Raw genomic sequence first — 19,489 nt, forward strand, 5'->3', positions numbered from 1 at the left:
TTTTTCATTTTTTTCCTAACATTTGAAGTCAAAAGGCAAACAAGAAACAAATGAATAATATTAGAAGAAATAAAAACTGGAGAAAGTAAGAGAATAATTGTGAAGTTTTCTTCTTTATTTATTTCTCTTTCATTATTAAGAGGAAGAACACGGAAATCTACAAAAAAAAAATTTCTGATTTTCCTACCACTATATGATATACATCATAAAATCCTTAGTGAATAATGCATACCAGAAGGTCTAAATATTTTAACTGAGTAAAATTAAGTGCCAAATAATGAATGTATAAAACTTCCAATTTAAATGTATTCCCTCTCCTCTTATTAAAGAATCTGCTTTTGTTTGTAGTGATTATCAGAAGTATTATGAAACATGAAGCTTATCATTTAAGAAGAAAATAAAGAAAAGTATTCTTTTAGTAGACAAGTAACCCAAGGTCTACAAATAATTATTGTAAGAAATATTTCTGCTGGTTATAGATTTGTTCCACAGTATCATTCAATTTGTTTTCCCCATGAGGTTTACTCAAAATTGCGCAATTAGTTGTTGTTTCTAAAGATAGAAACAAAAAGATGTTTTCCCAGATTTTCTAATCTCAACAGTTGCTACTTTGATAGAAAATTTTAAACCATTAGCTAATGACACAAATGTCCACGACACCAACACAATATCTACGCATTTTGAACGATTAGTTCCCAGTTATCTGAAAAGTTCTCTTGGTGCTTCAAACAGGCAGGGCAAGCTAATACAAGCTGGTGTTCCCCCCAAATACTGGCTCATTCTTTGTCACTATTGTAAGTACAGATAAAAAAGAATCTAATAATATGTTGTATAGAATGTTAAATTAGACCTCTTTTTTTTTTCCTTCATGAAAATTCACAATAATTTGGAATTTTTAACATGGTCTTCTCTAACTTTATTTTAATTCACGTCTTGACAGCTGAACTGAGTTTCTCAAGCTTTAATTTCTAGAATTGATGCTGCAAAGATATATCCTTTAATTTCTTAAATATGAATTCATTTTATAATATTTGGTGTAAGTTTCACAGTCCATTGCCCTACCTGCTGCTTCCATTTTTATTTTTTTCTCTTAGAAGAGCAGTCTCTCCAGGTCATGACTCATAAAAAAAAGATCATGGACTTTGGAGTCTTAGTGAGTGAGTCTATCCTTAGCCCTACAGTCTGTCAGTATAATGGTACTCTCTCTGCCCTAACCCTGATGACTTTTTTTCCTGCTAAATGAGAATGGTACTTATCCTCCAGATTTGCTGTGAAAATCAATTGATTACTGTACCTGAAAATATATAGGACAATAACCAGCATAAGTACTTAATAATCGTTCAGTATTTCTGAATTGTTGAAATGGCATCCTAGAGCCATTCAAAAATATGTCTATATACATGTCAACAATTATTTTGACAAGCAAAAATACAAATACTAAAATAATTATTTATTCAGTGTAAACTCTCAAGACATCATAAATGGTTTATTTTTCAGGCATCCATTATAGTTGAGTAAGCTATTCAAGGACATACTATACTCTCAACACTGGATCTGTTGACATGCAATAGAAACCATCCAGAATGAAATACATACAGAAAAGAGTCAAAAAAATAAATAAGAGCAGGGCACCAGGAAGTGATGAAACAATCTTAAACAGTCTAATAGATGTAACATGTATAACATATGTAATTGTAGCCTGTGAAATAAAGGGTGGCATAACAAATATTTGATGAAATACTAGTCAAAATTTCCAAAATTTGATGAAAATGTAAACTGGTAGATTCAAAAACCTCAGTGAACCCCTGACTTAGTAATGTAGTGGCAAGGTAGAAGGAAGAATAATTGCAAGACAATGTACTTATTTTGACTTTTTTTTCATTTTTAAAATATTTTATTTTTGAGAGAGAGAGACAGAGTGCAAGTGGGGGACGGTAGAGGGAGAGGGAGACACAGAATCCGCAGCAGGCTCTAGGCTCTGAGCTGTCAGCACAGAACCCGACGTGGGGCTTGAACCCACGAACTGTGAGATCATGACCCGAGGGGAAGTCAGATGTTTAACTGACTGAGCCACCCAGGCACCCTAATTTTGATTTGTTTAAAGAAGTTTATTTGAGGCAGTTTCTCACATTGGGTTAACAGTTGTCAGCATGTCAAAAATATTGTAAATAATCATTTCATATATTTTATAATTTTGAAGAAAGTACAGATAAACTATTGACGAATTTGATTTTGAGATGTGCAAGCTTTAACACATAATACATACTAACAATTTTAAATTTCTAGAATATAATATTTTATTTGGCATTGTACTATCAGAGGATGATATTTAAATTTTGTCTCTCTGGAAATCAATAGTTAAAAAGCAACAGTGTATCCTCATCTTAATTTAAATGTTCCAGGTAATATTTTTCAAGGCACAAAGTAGAGATTTTTTCACTCCATCAAAGTGGAGATGCTATGACAGGCTCAGGGCTAACCAGCGAAACCATGTCTATTATTCTTTTCAAACAAGAAAACATACACTTAGCTAGAGAGAATTGCCTTTTTTCTCATTGTGGGCCTTTGCCCTAGCCAGAGTAAGACTTTTCTGAGATTTCACTAGAGTAGACCATTATGGCTAAAGTCTAAGAAATAACAAACAAAGTTTGATTTAAGTGCACTCTGAAATGAGAAGAGCGGGATATCCGTGGCATTAACTAAATTAGGAGAAGAAAGGATTGGTTTTCCATTTATTTTTTATTTTAAAATAACAGTTATAATTGTTTCAACCAAAATTCTCTAAGTTGCATTTCTAAAAAGGAAAAAAAGAAAAGACACAGAAAGAATACTTATTAGGCTCAAAAAAGATTTTATAAGCCTAAAGATGATATCATTAACTGACTTGTTTAAATATATAGTTAAATCACTTTCTTTAGGAGTGTGAGTGAACTAAAACATTCCCTTCATAAAGCAAACTATATGAGAAGAATTATTTTCCAGTTCAATGCTTTCATTCTTAAGTTCAAGTTACATAGCAGATTCTCAATTATTATGACTTAAACTCTGTTGTGGCCAATAATATTTTTAATAGGTGCCAAAAATCCCAGAATATTGCACATTATAAGGATTATATATACTATTTCATTCCATGCTGTATTGGGAGTCATCTGGGGAGGGTGAGGTATCAGGGTCCAAGCTTCCCAAGATTTTTGCTTTGTTCTTAGAGTAGGGAGATTTGTGAATGGGGGAGGGGGGGCGGGGAGGTAGAGCTCAAGTGTCTCCTGGAAGGGTCTGCCTTAGAGTCATTCAATTCTTAGAGTCAAGCTCCTTGGTAAACTGCTGTTTATGTTACAGCTCTTCATGTTTCCATGTGGAGAACTTTGCTAGAATAACACTTCAAATTCTTTCCCCACCAGCTATCCATTTCTTTCTGTGGGAGGAGTGAGTTAGAGATTAGAGATTTAACAAAAAGGAGCCTGGACATATTCAGCTTAGCTCTTTCCTCTTTTAGAGTCAGGGGTCTCTTCATGCCATAAATTTTATAAGGGTAAGCTCAATCGAGGAAGTTTGTGGTTTTCCAGCTATGTCTGTACCTGGGTGACTAAGTGTAATTTTTCGATGTGCTGTTAGCAAGCCATGTCTTCCAACCTAGCTTTTGTCGTAAATAAAGATGATAGATTAATCTCCATCTGTCTGACTCCTTCATCTAAGCCACACTTTCTCCTGTTGCACTCTTTGTATATATTTATGAAGGCTCCTGTTTCATTCTATTGCATTTTAAATTTATTCATCTGTTTCACTGAGCTGTCATTTCCATTATAGGTAGAGGATGTCAAGCCCTATTTTAACTGCTTAAAAGGGTTTGAACCTAGGAAATAGGCAATGAATGTCTGTGGAGTAGAAGGATGAAAAGTGTAGCAAGAATTCCATATGATAAAGTTTATTTTGGATGTGTTTCACATAACCAATCCTAAAATAAAGTTCCAGTAACCTTGCTCAGTAGGCTTGCTGTTGTTTACCGGAATACAAAACAGAAAGGTGGTTGATAGTTATAACTGGAGCCCTAACAGGGAGTCAGCCTCCATCTTAGCCTGCTGAATGAACTTTGTAGAATTAAGGGGACTTGGCCAGGCAATTAAACACCCTCCAAAACACATAGAGAAGAGTTTCCTGTTTCTTCTGTTGGATAGTTCATCTTTAACCTGTGGTTCTTTGTGTGATTCTTTCCACATAGATCAAGTGAAAGAAATAGGAGTTTTATTGAGGGTAAAAGAGAGCCCGTTGGCACAATGACAGGAGAAAGCCTTTGAAAGCACAGGTATTTCTCATTCTTTTAGCAGTGCAGTCTTTCTGTTTCAAACCAACTGTTTGATTCCCTAGGGTCCTATTTCTTAGACTATCCCAACTTTGAAAATATTATGGTGTGAATTTTAAAAATATGTATATATTCTAATGCTAGTTTAGAACTGTTCTTTAAGATTAATATAAAATTCACAATGGCAGAAATTTAAGATGATCAATATAGGCAGAGAAAATACATTACTGAAAGTAGGGAATGTTAAAAAAAGTTACTAATATTTATTTACTGAAATATTAGCTTGTGAAATAAAAAAAATAACCAGGACTTTGTAAGTATTAAATAAAATGTAAAACTCTTCCAGGTCATGTTATATGCCTCAAAGATCGGGCAAGAATTTTTCCATTTCCTTTCTTTTCCAAGAGGAAAATAATAGTAATAACTATGATATTGAGCCTCCTCTGGGATTTAGTAAAACATTATAAAAACTCCAACCTGCGCATTTTTGGTTTTCATGACCTGAACTGAACATGACCTTATCCCATATTTCCAACTTCCTTTCCAAAATTGAGAAATTAGTGATTTATAACATCATGTCATTTTTGGCTGAGGTAACATATCATAAATGATGTTGCACGTTGTTACAACATGCAGAGTGTTGAACAAATATTTCTCTTTTCTTTCCTCTTTCTGTATTGTTTATTCACTTGTATTCCTAGGAGATGCCAACTCAACACAAAACTTTCTGGCATGGAAATCTTTAAATGAGTGGAAATACCCAACTATATTTTTGGTTTAGGACTTGTGCTAGCTATAGAATCCCTCAAGCCTACAGGAAGAAGCTATTAAAATGGATTCCCTACATGTTCATTTTAAATGGGTCAGAAGGTTACATAACAACATAAAATAGCACACTAGAGCTTTAAAAATGATTTGTATTTTGTTACATTTATTAATACTAATAACTCTGAACATTTTATATAGACAAAAACCACTTTACTCTTGAAAAATATCATGTCCGTCTGTGGACATATGGTGTTTGTAAGTGTCTTTATTCACAGCTTTATATCCCCGTTTCCAGATTTCTTATAAAGTGTGGTTTTGTCTCAAATTTAGTCTTTTCTTCTTTCTTCTAGAGGAAAGTGGTTCTTGATATTAGTGAGAAAAAAAGGTGTATTCTGTGTGAAGGCATTATATGTTATCAAGAAAATATATGTAATTAGCTTGAAGAGACAGTTTTAAAAATAATAGGCATGGTTTATAATTTCTATTTATCTCCATAAAGGGCTATACTCATTTCGTTAAGAAAATTTTCATGTCATTTAATCCATGCCAAACATTATTATGAATACATTTTATGTATTAACTCAGTTATTCCCCCATCAGACCCTGTTAACGTCCCTGTTTAATGAGTAAGAAAACTGAACAACACTGTGCTTAAGGAATGGCTCAGGTGATTCAGCTAGTATGAGGAAGTGGCTCCAGAGTCAGCTCCAGAACCTGAGCTCCAGAGCCTTTTGTCTTACTCCAAAGGCAATTACTGAAACTCTAGAAAATTAAGGAGAAAAGCCAAGCACTCCAAAACACTTCATAATATTCTTATTTATTTACTCTTGTCCATTATCCTGTGCCTAGGAGGTGAATTTATGCTTTCATGTATATTTACAATTATACCCACAATAGCTACACAAAATTTTATCTCAAGTATAACCTATAATTTTATCATCCTTTGTAGTCTGTTTTTACATAGTGAATTTAACCATCAATTTGAAAGATGCATAAAACACTACAATACTTTTATATACTTGCCTCTTCTTTATGGAGGTTGAGATTGAAAGATGCATAAAATACTGCTATATTTTTATATACTTATCCCTTCTTTATGGAGGTTGAGATGAATAATATTCTCTCCTTAGATAGTAATAAGAATACTATTAATTATGGTTAATATTTGGAAAATGTGGCTAAACTTTCCCATAATACAACAGCATATGAACAGATATAATTATTTCTATTTTAATGAGGGAAATAAGTACAAGATGATCAAGTAGATAATTGGATGTCATGCAACTCTATGGACTAATATAGGATGTGAATACGTGGTTTGATAATAATCTCATTTCTTATATATATATTACATTCTCTCCCATTGAATAAATCATTGTGCCTAAAGCGTTCTCCAGGGTCAAAAGCTAAGAGAATTGCCAAGACTGTAGATGAGTTTAGACGATTTGACATAGGAAAGGGTTGTATTATTTCCTTGTACAGCTAGACTGGATGATGTTACCCAACCTTTGCCAGGATTAGAAGCTGTCTCTCCCTTTCGATCCATCTATCTTTATATCTCTATACATATGTAGAAATATAATTGCTCAAGTTAATATAAAAGGAAAAATAATGGGGTGCCTGGGTAGCTCAGTTGGGTGAGCGTCCAACTCTTAATTTCCACTCAGGTCATGATCCCAGGGTCATGGGATTCAGCTCCGTGTTGGGCTCTGTGCTGAGCATGGAGCCTGCTTAAGATTCTGTCTCTCTCGCTCTGCCCCCTCCCCCAACTTAAGCGCTCTCTCTCTCTCAAATAAAATAAGGAAATAAAAGAAAAAAATAGCAATTATTAAAATATGCCCATACTTTAATAATCAATTAAAAATGCTAATAATCACACATGCACATGTATACATATATAATTTCATTTTCATTCTTTGCATAGTTTTCAATAATTTTGGAGTTTTTAGGTTACTTTGTAATGCATGGCATGTATTAATATAATAAAACATCATTTTTCTACTAAATTTTTTTTGTTTTGCCATTTGTAAAGAGGTTCTTTAGCTGTGTTGACACAATGGCTGAATAATTTTCTATGTCCTGTCTTCACAATATTAATCCAGCAGAAGAGGGATGATGCTTACCCATTAATTTTAACCAAGTGACAAAATTGAGACTAAAAGTTCTGATTGGTCCAACTGCAGCCAAGATCCATCTCCAGAAATATTCCTTGTGGCAGGTCCATGAGTTGTGTGCCAATTCTAACTCACATATTCCACTCTTGAGTCATGAGAAAAGGATGGACTGAGAGTTGGTGAGATGTGGCTCCCAAATGAACATCCGGAGCAGTTAATATAAACAGGGAGAAAAATAAATGCTGACTGGCCCAAATCAATAACTATAGCTAACATAAGTAAATAAAGTAGATAATTACTGACCTCTTGGAGTTTATATTTTGTGGATGAAGATAAGTAAATGAATATATATAAGTCAAAGACAGGGGTTGATATATTGTAAATGAATTTATATTGTGATGCTTCTAATATCTGGCAACTTTGAAATCAGATTGTACTTACTTCATGAACTTTAAAAATTCTCTATGAGCTAGAACTTTTCATAAAATTTAGAACTATCTTTTAGTCAATTAAAAATATTGATATTGTGAATTACACTCATCTTCAGGACATTTACAGTCTGATATGAAAGATGGCATATGTAAATAGATTTGTTTTTCAATATTTTACTACTTATGTCTTTTTAAAGTTGGAGTGATAGATTAAAATTATAATTAAGGCACAAAATATTTAGAGTTCCAATAGTTCAAGAAGATTTTTTATGAGATATATGAATGGTATAGATTTTATTAAGAGTGCGATATACCTTACCTAGCACAGACTAAACAACCCAAGTGAAGAATTTTGGTCAATCTGGCATAAACATAACAGAATGATGACAACTTAATCCTGTGCTTATATAAGCAATGTGTATCTGGAGAAGGTATTTGACAATGTGCAGTGGAATAGTTATAACATTTCAATAATTATTAATGCATACCTTACTTTAAACAATCTTGATAGGAATTCCTAATCGTTTGAGTTTGTATTTATGTTCAAACAAAAATTCTTGGCTTTAATATAGTTGTTTCTATGTGGAGTGTCTTCATTTTATTTTACATACACAAAACACAATTGTATAGAAGAGATGACAAGTTTTTACTTTATAGTACTTTATAACGAAATTCTTTACATAGCAAAAGTAAAACAATTATGATTTCAGAGGTTACAAATGGTTTCACACTTAAAAAAAGAAATTGCTTTTATTGGTTATAAAAATCCATCTTTGATATAAGCGACACATTTTCTCACTTCAGTGAGGTATTTTGATTACCTCTTTATTGATATGAAATTGTGGCTATACTGAAGAATTTTCCTTGTTTTCAAAGTTTTATATCTTTATATCTTATAGAGTTTTATATCTTTCTCCTTTCAGAGTGTTATGGTGTCTTTTAGGAACTTAAAACTCAAAGACCTTTGTTTATTATACTGGCGGAAAGTGGAGAGTACCTGGACCTGCTTTTCCATTGGTAAGCCAAGACACATGCTCTGAGAAAATTCTTGACACAAAACACCTCAAAATGCTATGAAAATGTAGAAAGCATTTGTTAATGCAACACTGTGCCTATAGAAGAATAAGAAAAAGCCCCAGAGGCCAAAAAAAGAAAAAGAAAATCTGAACCAAAAATTGCAAGCTAACCCTCAAGCTATAGTCACACTTGGGGCATTACTAGTTGTAGTAATTAAGAATACTGGGGTTTAATACTGGACCCTAGAACATATAAAGCCTCAATGAAAATGTTGAGAAAAATACCCTAGACTAGCAAAAGTAGCTGAAAAAGGAAAAGTGTTTATTTTGGCATTCACAACATGCAAGGAAGATCACATTAGGAAAATAATATTGAATAGTTCATGAATTCTTGAATTCAAAGTTTGGTAGCAACCAGGAGCAACTGACAAAAAGTAAATGCAAAAGATTCCCATAGATAAAGTTAGAGAAAGTCTCACTAGATTAAAAATCCTACTACATATAATTAAAAATCCAAAATTATAGGGGCGCCTGGGTGGCGCAGTCGGTTAAGCGTCCGACTTCAGCCAGGTCACGATCTCTCGGTCCGTGGTTTCGAGCTCTGGCATCGGGCTCTGGGCTGATGGCTCAGAGCCTGGAGCCTGTTTCCGATTCTGTGTCTCCCTCTCTCTCTGTCCCTCCCCCGTTCATGCTCTGTCTCTCTCTGTCCCAAAAATAAATAAAAACCGTTGAAAAAAAAATTTTTTTTAAATCCAAAATTATAAAATAGCCAAAGAAATAGAAAACTATGAACAGTATTCCCTGGAATTGAACACCATGGAACGTCATAGGATGCAAAGATTGGGTGAAATATACAGTCTAGCTGAATAAGAAAATAATACAACACTTTTATATATCAAGTGGGCAAAATATATATACAACTTTGAAAATTATCTTACCCTGTGACTCTGGAGAATTCTCTACATGCAATGGTTTATTCAATAGGAAGGAATGTAATATAAGAACAGAGATTCTAGTCACACTGCTGATTCACAACTTGCATTTGTCCATGTGGCATCCAATTATTAATTTGTCCTTCCACTGCCTAGTTTCCTCCTCATTAAAATAGGAATAATTTTACCTGCTCATAAGGCTATTGTGAGTATTATAGGGATTACATTGAAATACACAGATCACTTTGGTATATTAACAGTTGACATGTAATATTTTAACACTCCATCATATGAACATGAGATGTGCTCCCATATATTTATATCTTCTTTAATTTATTTTGACAATGTTTTGTAGTTTTTATTTTACAAGGCTCTCATCTCCTTGGTTAAATTCATTCCTAAGTATTTTATTATTTTTGATGGTATTATAAATTGAATTGGTTTTTTTTGTTGTTATTTCCTTCAGGTTGTTAATTGTTTATACATAGAAATACAACTCATTTTTGTTGACTTTGTATCCTGCTGCCTTGATGAATTAGTTCATTTGGTAGTTCTGACATTTTTTTAATGGACTCTTTAGGGTTTTATACATACACAATCATTTCATCTGCAGAGGTAATTTTATGTCTTCCTTTCCAATTTTAATTTTTTTTTAACGTTTATTTATTTTTGAGACAGAGAGAGACAGAGCATGAATGGGGGAGGGGCAGAGAGAGAGGGAGACACAGAATCAGAAGCAGGCTCCAGGCTCTGAGCCATCAGCCCAGAGCCCGACGCGGGGCTCGAACTCACGGACCAGACCGTGAGATCGTGACCCGGGCTGAAGTCGGACGCTTAACCGACTGAGCCACCCAGGCGCCCCTCCTTTCCAATTTTAATGTGTTTTATTTCTTTCTCTTGGTTAATGGTTCGGGCTAGCATTTCCAGTAGTATGCAGAACAGAAGTGGGCATTTTGCCCTGTTCTTGATTTTAAAGGAAATGTTTTTAGTTCTTTACCATTGAGTGTGATATTCACTGTGTGTTATTCATATATGACTTTTTTTTATGTTGAGGTGTTTCCCTTCTATTCCTGATTTGTAGAGTGTTTTTTTTTATGAAAATGTGTTAAATTTTGTCAAAACACTTTTTTCTGCATTGATTGAGTTGACCATATGGGGTTTCTTAGTTTCCTTCATTCTGTTGATGGGGTGTGTTGCATTCATCAATTTTAACATGTTGAACTCTCCTTGAATTCCAGAAATAAAAAAAAATTGCTCATGGTTATAAATTCTTTTAATATGCTGCTGGATTTTATTTGCTAGTATTTTGTTCAGGATTTTTACATCAATATTCATTAAGGATATTGATCTGTATTTTTCTTTTATTATAGCATCTTGAGCCTAGGAATGAATTAGGAATAATCCCTTTCTCTTCATGTTTATTTTTTTTAGAAATTATATGAAAAGGATTGGTATTAGTTATTAAATGTTTTATAGAATTCATCAGTGAAACCATGTGGCCTTATACGTTTGTTTGCTGGTGGGTTTTTTATTACTGACTCAATCTCTTTACAAGTTATATGTCTGTTCCAATTTTGTTTCTTTATGATTCAATTTTGGTAGATTTTGTGTTTCTAGGAATTTTTTCCATTTCATCTATGTTATCTAATTTCTTGGTATTCAATTATTCATAGTACTCTTTCATATTCATTTTTTGTCAAATTGGTAGTAATGTCCTCAATTTTATTTCAGAATTTAGTAATTTGATACTATATATTTTTTTCTTGGTCAGTCTAGCTGAATGTCAATTATGTTGATCTTTGCAAAGAACTAACTTTGGCTTCATTGATTTGTTTATCTATTGCTTTTCTATTCTCTTATATTTATTTCTGCTGTAATCTTTATTATTTCTTCCCTTTTGGTAGCTTTCAATTAGTTTGTTCTTTTCTAAATTTTTAAGTTGTAAAGTTAGGTTGTTGATTTGAGATCTTTCTTGTGTCTATTTTGTTCATGCATAATTTCTTGATTTTCTCCATGTCTTCCTTTAGTTCTTTGATTATCTTTAAGATAGTTGTTTATTATTATTATTATTGTTATTACTATTATTAGTAAGTATTTGTCTAGTTTATTTGCTGTTAATTCTCGTGGACAGTTTCTGTTGATTTATTTTTTTCTTTGAATGGGCCATATTTTCCAGTTTCTTTGCATGTCTTTTGATTATTTTGTTGAACATTGGACATTTGAATCTAATAATGTCATAACTCTGGAAATCAGATTGTCCTTCTTTTCCAAGGTTTCCTGGGTGTTTTGTTGTTGTTGTTGTTGTTATTGTTTTGTTTATAGGTTGTTTTTTTTATTATTGTTGTAGGTTGTCTCTGTGCTAACGATCAGCCTAAAGTGTAAACTTAAGGTATTCTTGAGTCTTTTTTAAGCCTTTCCCTGGGCATGCCAGGTCACTTTCTAATTTCCCTTATATATGCAGTTGTTTTGTCTTTGTCTTGAAAGGGGAAAAAAAGTGAAAATATGTAACAAGGGAAGAGATGCTGGCCCGAATCCCCTGGAAGCCATTTCAGCCAGAAGGGTAGAGTCTTGCAACAGTGGGGGGCAAGTACAACATCAAAAACTGCCAGCCTCTTTGTCTTCATTTCTGTGATCAGAAGTAGCAATCAGAGATCAAAGTATAGATCTCTGATGTTTGGAATAAAGGGCCATTTATTTGTCCACCTTAGCTCCTGTGTGCAAACGTGTCTGGGAAAATGGCCATGGTTGCCTGCCATTTGGCTGGATTTGGAAATGGGGAGCTTCTACTGTGCTAGGAGCTGAAATTAGCCAAAATTTACCATCCAATGCTTCCTGCCAGAAGTTGCAAGCCTTCAACAGACCCCAGAGTTCCAAAATAGTCACATGATACAGATTTTATCAGAGCAATTATTGTTTAGATGGGGAGATAGATTCCTGGTGTTTCTTACTCTGCCATTTTCCTAGAATCCTCTTCTCTTAGGTGGGATTTTATACCTGAATAGTATTTTCTGTAAAGATGCTAGTTTTCCACCTATCAGAAGATTCTTAGTACTTTTTATAATCCCAGTATTACCGTTTTACTACTCAATTCATGATTTCAGTCTTAGAAATGAGTGAGAGTTATTAAGGTAAATAGCACAATTTCTTTTAAGATTAAAATTTCTTTAAGTATATGCAAGCATACATTGAGACATCAGAGACACTTAAGTGTATTTCCCATTGTACAGGCTTATACTGCCTCATACAGAAAGACAAGAGCAGCCAATGTCATCATCTATATAAAATGAGAATCCTGCAAGGCTGGAGAAACTTGTATTTGTCATTCTATGGGTTATTATACACACATGTCCTTGTACCAGACTGTCCAAAAGGCTTCATTTACAGACTTAATCTGCTAACATTATTCTGTGTAAGTTTTAAACCACTGATCTTGCATCTCTGAGGAGTTTGGAATAGGGTGGCATAAAGGAGGAATTAAGGAGTGTTTTGACTACTCCCTCTGTACAAGCTTGTGCTGATGGTGACCTGACTGGTCTGAAGAAGGAAATATACCATACTTAGGAACTCTGTGGCACTGGAGTAGAATTGCCTAAGTTCCAATCTTGCCTTCATTTCCTTATGAGCTCTGTAATGATGAGCAATATGCATAAATTCTCCAGGCATCATTTTCTTCATCTGTAATGCCATTCTATATAGTTGTAGTGATTATCAAATTAAAGTGATATATATGCAAAGTTATATATATATATGTATTCATATATATAATCATCTATATATATCTATAACATTATATGTATACAACTATATATAACTATATATATATATATAACTATAAGGAGTTATATATCTATAACTCTTTAAAAAGGTGTGTGTGTGTGTGTGTGTGTGTGTGTGTGTGTGTAAATTTGTAAATATTTACCTCCAGTGTGTGTCTACGTAGTGGGGAGGGGAGAGAATAGTAATAGTAGTAGCCATATAGTAGTCACAATGGAGAAAAATTAATAGATTTTAGATATACTTTACAGTTACAATTGACAGGAATTTATGAAAGCTCAAACATATGGAATAAGAAAGGACATAAGAATGTTCCCTAGATTTCTACCTTGCATTACTTATGGTGCTATTACTTAAGATGGGAAAGCATAGGAGAAGGTGCAGTGATAGGATCAAACAGGGAAAAGCAAACTGAAGCCCTGTTTCTAATTCTCCAAAGTATATGCTTTGACCATAGACTCCCTTTGTGTGAACACTCCTTCCTTAGTGTGCTGTAAGTGCCAAGGGGACCGAGGTTTGCTTTCTGTAAAACACCCTTACCTCTAGAACACCTCAAATAAGCATAAAATATGAATGAAATGAGAGTGTTAATTATATAAATGAAGCTGCAAAATGAGTTTCCTACCTCCTTTTCAAAACACATAGTTGTTTCACTTACCATAATAACCTCCAGTTCCATCCACGTTGTTGCAAATGGCCAGATTTCATTCTTTCTCATTGCCAAGTAGTATTCCATTGTATGTATAAACCACAACTTCTTTATCCATTCATCAGTCGATGGACATTTAGGCTCTTTCCATAATTTGGCTATTGTTGAAAGTGCTGCTATAAACATTGGGGTACAAGTGCCCCTATGCATCAGCACTCCTGTATCCCTTGGGTAAATTCCTAGCAGTGCTATTGCTGGGTCATAGGGTAGATCTATTTTTATTTTTTGAGGAACCTATTTGATATAAAAAATAATAATAAAATAAAAATAAAATAAAATACAAAACAGAAAGTTGTTCCTTAGCATTTCTTAGAAGGAAAATTTGCATCGATCATTCTTGCAAGAATGACATATTCATAGAGAAAAGTCACTGGAATACGGACAACATGCTATGCAGAGAAATCAGTGTCTTTAAGGTCTATCAATAATTCTATCTGGTGAATCATACGAAATTACTAATGTCTGATCCTTTTTTACCTGCAAGAAAATGCAGTCTCATGTAGTTTAACCAAATAGTAGGTCCAGCAGGAGATCAGGTGATTTTTTCTGAGATCTCTGAGGGTTATCATCTTATAAAACAGTCCTTGTCTACTCACTGATAGCAATATTACTCAGAAAATCTCTTTGATGACTTTATTTTTTTGCATGTATTTCATCATTACTCCCTTTACAGACTAATGATATCTCAACACATATTTTTATGTAATTCCCTCCCCCCCCCCAAAAAAAGAGAATCTAACAATCTATCCATTTACCATTGCTTCTCTTGGGACAGAGATTGCTCACCAGATATAAATTTTTTATTGACTAACAAAATGTGTTAAAATCCATTTAGAGTTGTTGATAATTGATATTAGGTGTTTCAAGTCAGTATTCAACAGCTATCAAAAACAATTTTTCATCTCAGCTGTCTAATTACACAGAAAATAAGCTTTATATTTTTGTATAACATTTTTCCTATAGATAATTCCACATTTTCAATTTTTCCACAATTAATATAATCTAATAACTATGCTGTTAATAATTAATCAGCTACTTTAATGCAATAGAAACAAGGCCCCTACTGCAAAATCAGAATTTGCTAAAATATTAGATGAATTATTAACATAATTAATGAAGTTTTTTAAGCAAAACATTTTGCATGAAATTTAAGGAGATTAAATAAGTTTTTTGGCCATTGAATTCCATTTTCATCATTATGTTACAATGTGATGCATACCTTTTATTTTCTATTGATTATATTAACATCAAGTAATACTTTGTCACTATGCATGTTAATTTTTTTTTCAAGATTATATGAATAGAGATCAGGTGAGTGCTGGGAGATATTTACTGACTTGGCTTTTTATATTGCTCTCTTGTGTGATGTTGGGCCCTGCTCAGTATACAATAATGCAGTAAAAGTGAAAAGATGAAATTTCAAGATGAATAAGTTCCATCCAATTGAGGATGGTTTAGGGGATATACAAGCGCTTCACAAATCCTGGGAGCTAAGCTGTACATCCCTGAGAACCCCCAAAACTCTGAGCACTTGTCTTCTGAACTGTAAAATGCAGGTGTGGATTCTTGCCACATCTAATTCATGCAGCTGTCATGGTGATGAAAAATAAGACAATAAGGTAAAAGAACACCATTAGTAAATTGTTATGAAAGTGTACATAGATACCTATTTCTCATAGATGAGGAAACTTAGATTCAAAAAGACTAAGTAACTAATTAAATATTGACCTTCTTAAAAAAGCCCATGTGCTTCTATCTTTGAAATTCTATAGAAAATGATACAAACATAAAGACAATGGTTAGAGTAATAACTTCTGCATTTGCTAATTTTTAGCCTAAATCATTCCTGTTTCATTTTAGTTCAATTCTTGGTCTTGCTTTGGTGCAACGGGAGAACAGGTGTTCATCTTCCCCTAGAGCAGATTATTGGCATCACTGCATACCATGCTATTATTAGATTCCTTCATTAGCTGTGCTTTATCCAAGTCATTTAAACATAATATTTTAGGTCTTACATGTAATCCTAATTTCTAGCTGTTTAATCATCTCTTTTTAATTTTCACTGTGCTGCCTCTAATTTTTTTTATTAAGTTTGAGGAATTGAATTTGGAAACACTATTTAAATAATGACTAGGCCAATGTTAATTGTGATTTCTCCATATCCTCTGAGTAATAGATTAATTTTAAATATTTGAGACTCATGCTTGATAGTAGCTTTAAGAGTATCTATTTATTGTTTCAGATGCATTATGGTAATCTGCTACAGTCTATTCCTCTAAAGTGGGAAAATGTATGTAAGCCTCATATTGATGTAATTACATATTATTCTTATATTACTTCACTATTGAATATCTTACTATTTTGCTCTCAACTTAGCTTTTTTTTGAGGTTGGAATGATTGATTAGTAATATCTTAAAAGGTCTCACATTTGTTTTTACACTTATGGTACATAAAAAATATATAAAACATATGTTGAAATAGAATTGCATTTATTTTAATGTTAACAAAACTTTTGATGAAAAAATCAATGCCGTGATTATTGGTTTTAGCAAAATCCAAACATCTTAGCTCATTTCTAGGTAGGTAAATGGTCAATGGGGTCATCATGTTTTCTTTGCAAGGTTATCATTACCTTTGAGTTCTCCTTGGACCTTTCTTTGGTTACAAGGCCATTCACACACAACAATTTGTAGCTAATGAGTTAAGTATGCATGCAGTGAGGGGTACCTGGGTGCCTCAGTCGGTTGAGCGTCCAACTTCAGCTCAGGTCATGCATGATCTCATAGCTTGTGAGTTTGAGCCTAGCATTGGGCTCTGTGCTGACAGTTCAGAGCCTGGAGCCTCCTTCAGATTCTGTGTCCCTCTCTGTCTCTGAAAAAAAAAAAAAAATTAAAAGTATGCAAGCAGTGAATTCCCATATATAACCTATTCTTTAAAGAAGCCAAACTTTATTTTTAAGTAATGAAAAACAATGGTAAACACACCATATTTAATAAATTTATAATATATTACACAATAATAATCAAGTAAAGAGTCTCAGACAATTCAGGTAGGTCTATCCTTCACTCCATGGCTTATTATTGCATTGTGTTTTGGACAATAAATTAAATACCAAACTTTTTTGGTAATACCTTAAAGAACTTTCACTCCAATAATAAAATTTCCATATAATTATCTGGAAATGTTTTTATTAGTTCTGATTCTAAAAGTTAGGAGAATAGTAAAGATGTCTGCATAAAGGAATTTTTATTTGAAAATAAAGTGAAATTCTTATAACTGATATGACTGTAAAATTTCTACATGAACTATGAAAAAGACAAATTTCTAGAAATAAAAAAGTAAGTGACAAAGGAAGAAATAATATATAAAAGAATAGAAATAAATAACATATGTGCTATGGAAATACTTTTGCTGTTCTAAATATCTCTTCTGTGGTTTTGGATCTAATATTTCTTTTTAGACCTTTCCATTTTAAGTAGCACAACTAAGAAAAAATGTCAACCGTCTCTTCTCAGGAAGTTTTAACATTATTAAGAGACATCTGTAGCCCTAAAGCATAATACATAAAGAAAAGTAGCCAAATGCAATGAAGGTTAAGTAGACATGTGGAAGGTCTCTAAGAAGTGACAATGTTGAACTTCACCTAAGCCCTGAAAGCAGCAATGGTAAATAAATCCTCATATCTAATTTTGTGTCCTAGAAAATGGCTTACCACAAAGAACGATCCTTCCCTGTATGATTTATGTAGACTTGCTGTCCACTCATTCTTGACTTCCATAAGACTCACCAAAGACACACTTTTTACTTATGACAAGATAAACGCAGATCTTTAAACTTTTGCCTGAATTTAACAAGGCCAGACACAGACCCTTCAACTTTCCATTCTTTGTCTCATCTATAATTAGTCGAATTGTTTGACCCTCCAAAGTAGATAGGCAGAAAAATAGTCTCTGTTTTACTGCTTTAACTGAGACATGTCCTGATTACCAAATCAATCCCAATAGTAAGTCATTCCAACTATAACTTGTCTACTGCTCCTTATAACAGTGTAGAAACTATCCTCTTGACAAGAAACTCTCATTTCCAGATCTGAGGTGCTCTTTCTATTGCAGTAACCTGGATAAAATTAAGTTTTTTGTTTTAGTTGAAAGAGGGAACATTCAAAGGTGCACATCCTATAAATAGAAGGCAAAGGATATTTCTCTTCATGGCATTCATGAACATATATTCTGCAGCCATTACATCTGGATTACAAATACCATCTGTAACATTTAAAAGCTTCATGAACTTAAGCAAATTTACCTAAAATGTTTATTTCATTAGCCTCAATTTAAGATAGGCATCAGTGCATAACTTATTTCATAGTGTCATTGAGTGTATATCTACATATATGCATATATCACTGAGAATTTTGCCAGACATATAGTAAGGATTTTTGGAATGTTAAATGTTATTGTTATTACAATTTTTGAGTTTGAATATTAGCTCCTCTTTTTATTATCATTGATACTAGTATTTTTTTCTCTCAACTAAGTTGCACAATTTAATGGAATAAAACAATACTCAGTTTGGAAAACTGGGATAAAATTGAGTACACTAGAAGTGGGAATATCCCCGGATACTGTTTGAAATAAATTTGTGGTTTTAAATTAGGAATCATTCAGAAAATCAATTTATGAAGGATGGAGTAAATAATCAGGATAGAATAGAGAAAAAGTTCTCTAAATTATGTGTGTGGATTTTAGTTGCAAGGACTAGGAATTAACTATCTATCTATCTATTATCTATCTATCTATCTATACACACACACACATTATTATGAAAACAATTTATGCTTCCTTCAAAGAAATCCTTGGCTCACCTCTGTATGAACTTCATGGAAATCACTGGTTCAAGAAGAATTAATCTCATAAAAATATGAGTGGTAGCCACATAAAGACAAATGTACTACTCACTTATTTATTTGTTTATTTATTCAACCAACATTTCATAAGAGCTCACTAATGCTAGGAATTTTTCTTTATACATAAGTAAACAACAATAAAACAATGGTGCCTGCTCTCCAGGAATTTTCATTTTACTGGGAAAAATGGATAATAAAAGCTAATATTCAGAAAATAAACTTTATAAGTGAATAAAAATTACGCTGTGGTAGTGATTAGGATTGGAAAAAGGAAAAAGAAAACAAGATGATGAAAATCAGGAATGCTGAGTAGTAAAATTAGATATAGTAGAGTGTAATATTAAATAACATGTTCCGGGTAGGGGACCCTGTATGGCTCAGTTGGTAGGACATGTAACTCTTGATCTAAGGGTCATTAGTTTGAGCCCCACGTTGGGTGTAGAAATTACTTTAATCAAACAAACAATCACCTTAAAAAGATTCTCTTACAAAAAGGTGGTCAAGGTAATCTTTGAAAAGATGAAGTTTAGACAAAGACTTGCAG

The sequence above is a fragment of the Prionailurus viverrinus genome, chromosome B4 (assembly GCF_022837055.1).
Source record: "Prionailurus viverrinus isolate Anna chromosome B4, UM_Priviv_1.0, whole genome shotgun sequence".
Classification (NCBI taxonomy): domain Eukaryota; kingdom Metazoa; phylum Chordata; class Mammalia; order Carnivora; family Felidae; genus Prionailurus; species Prionailurus viverrinus.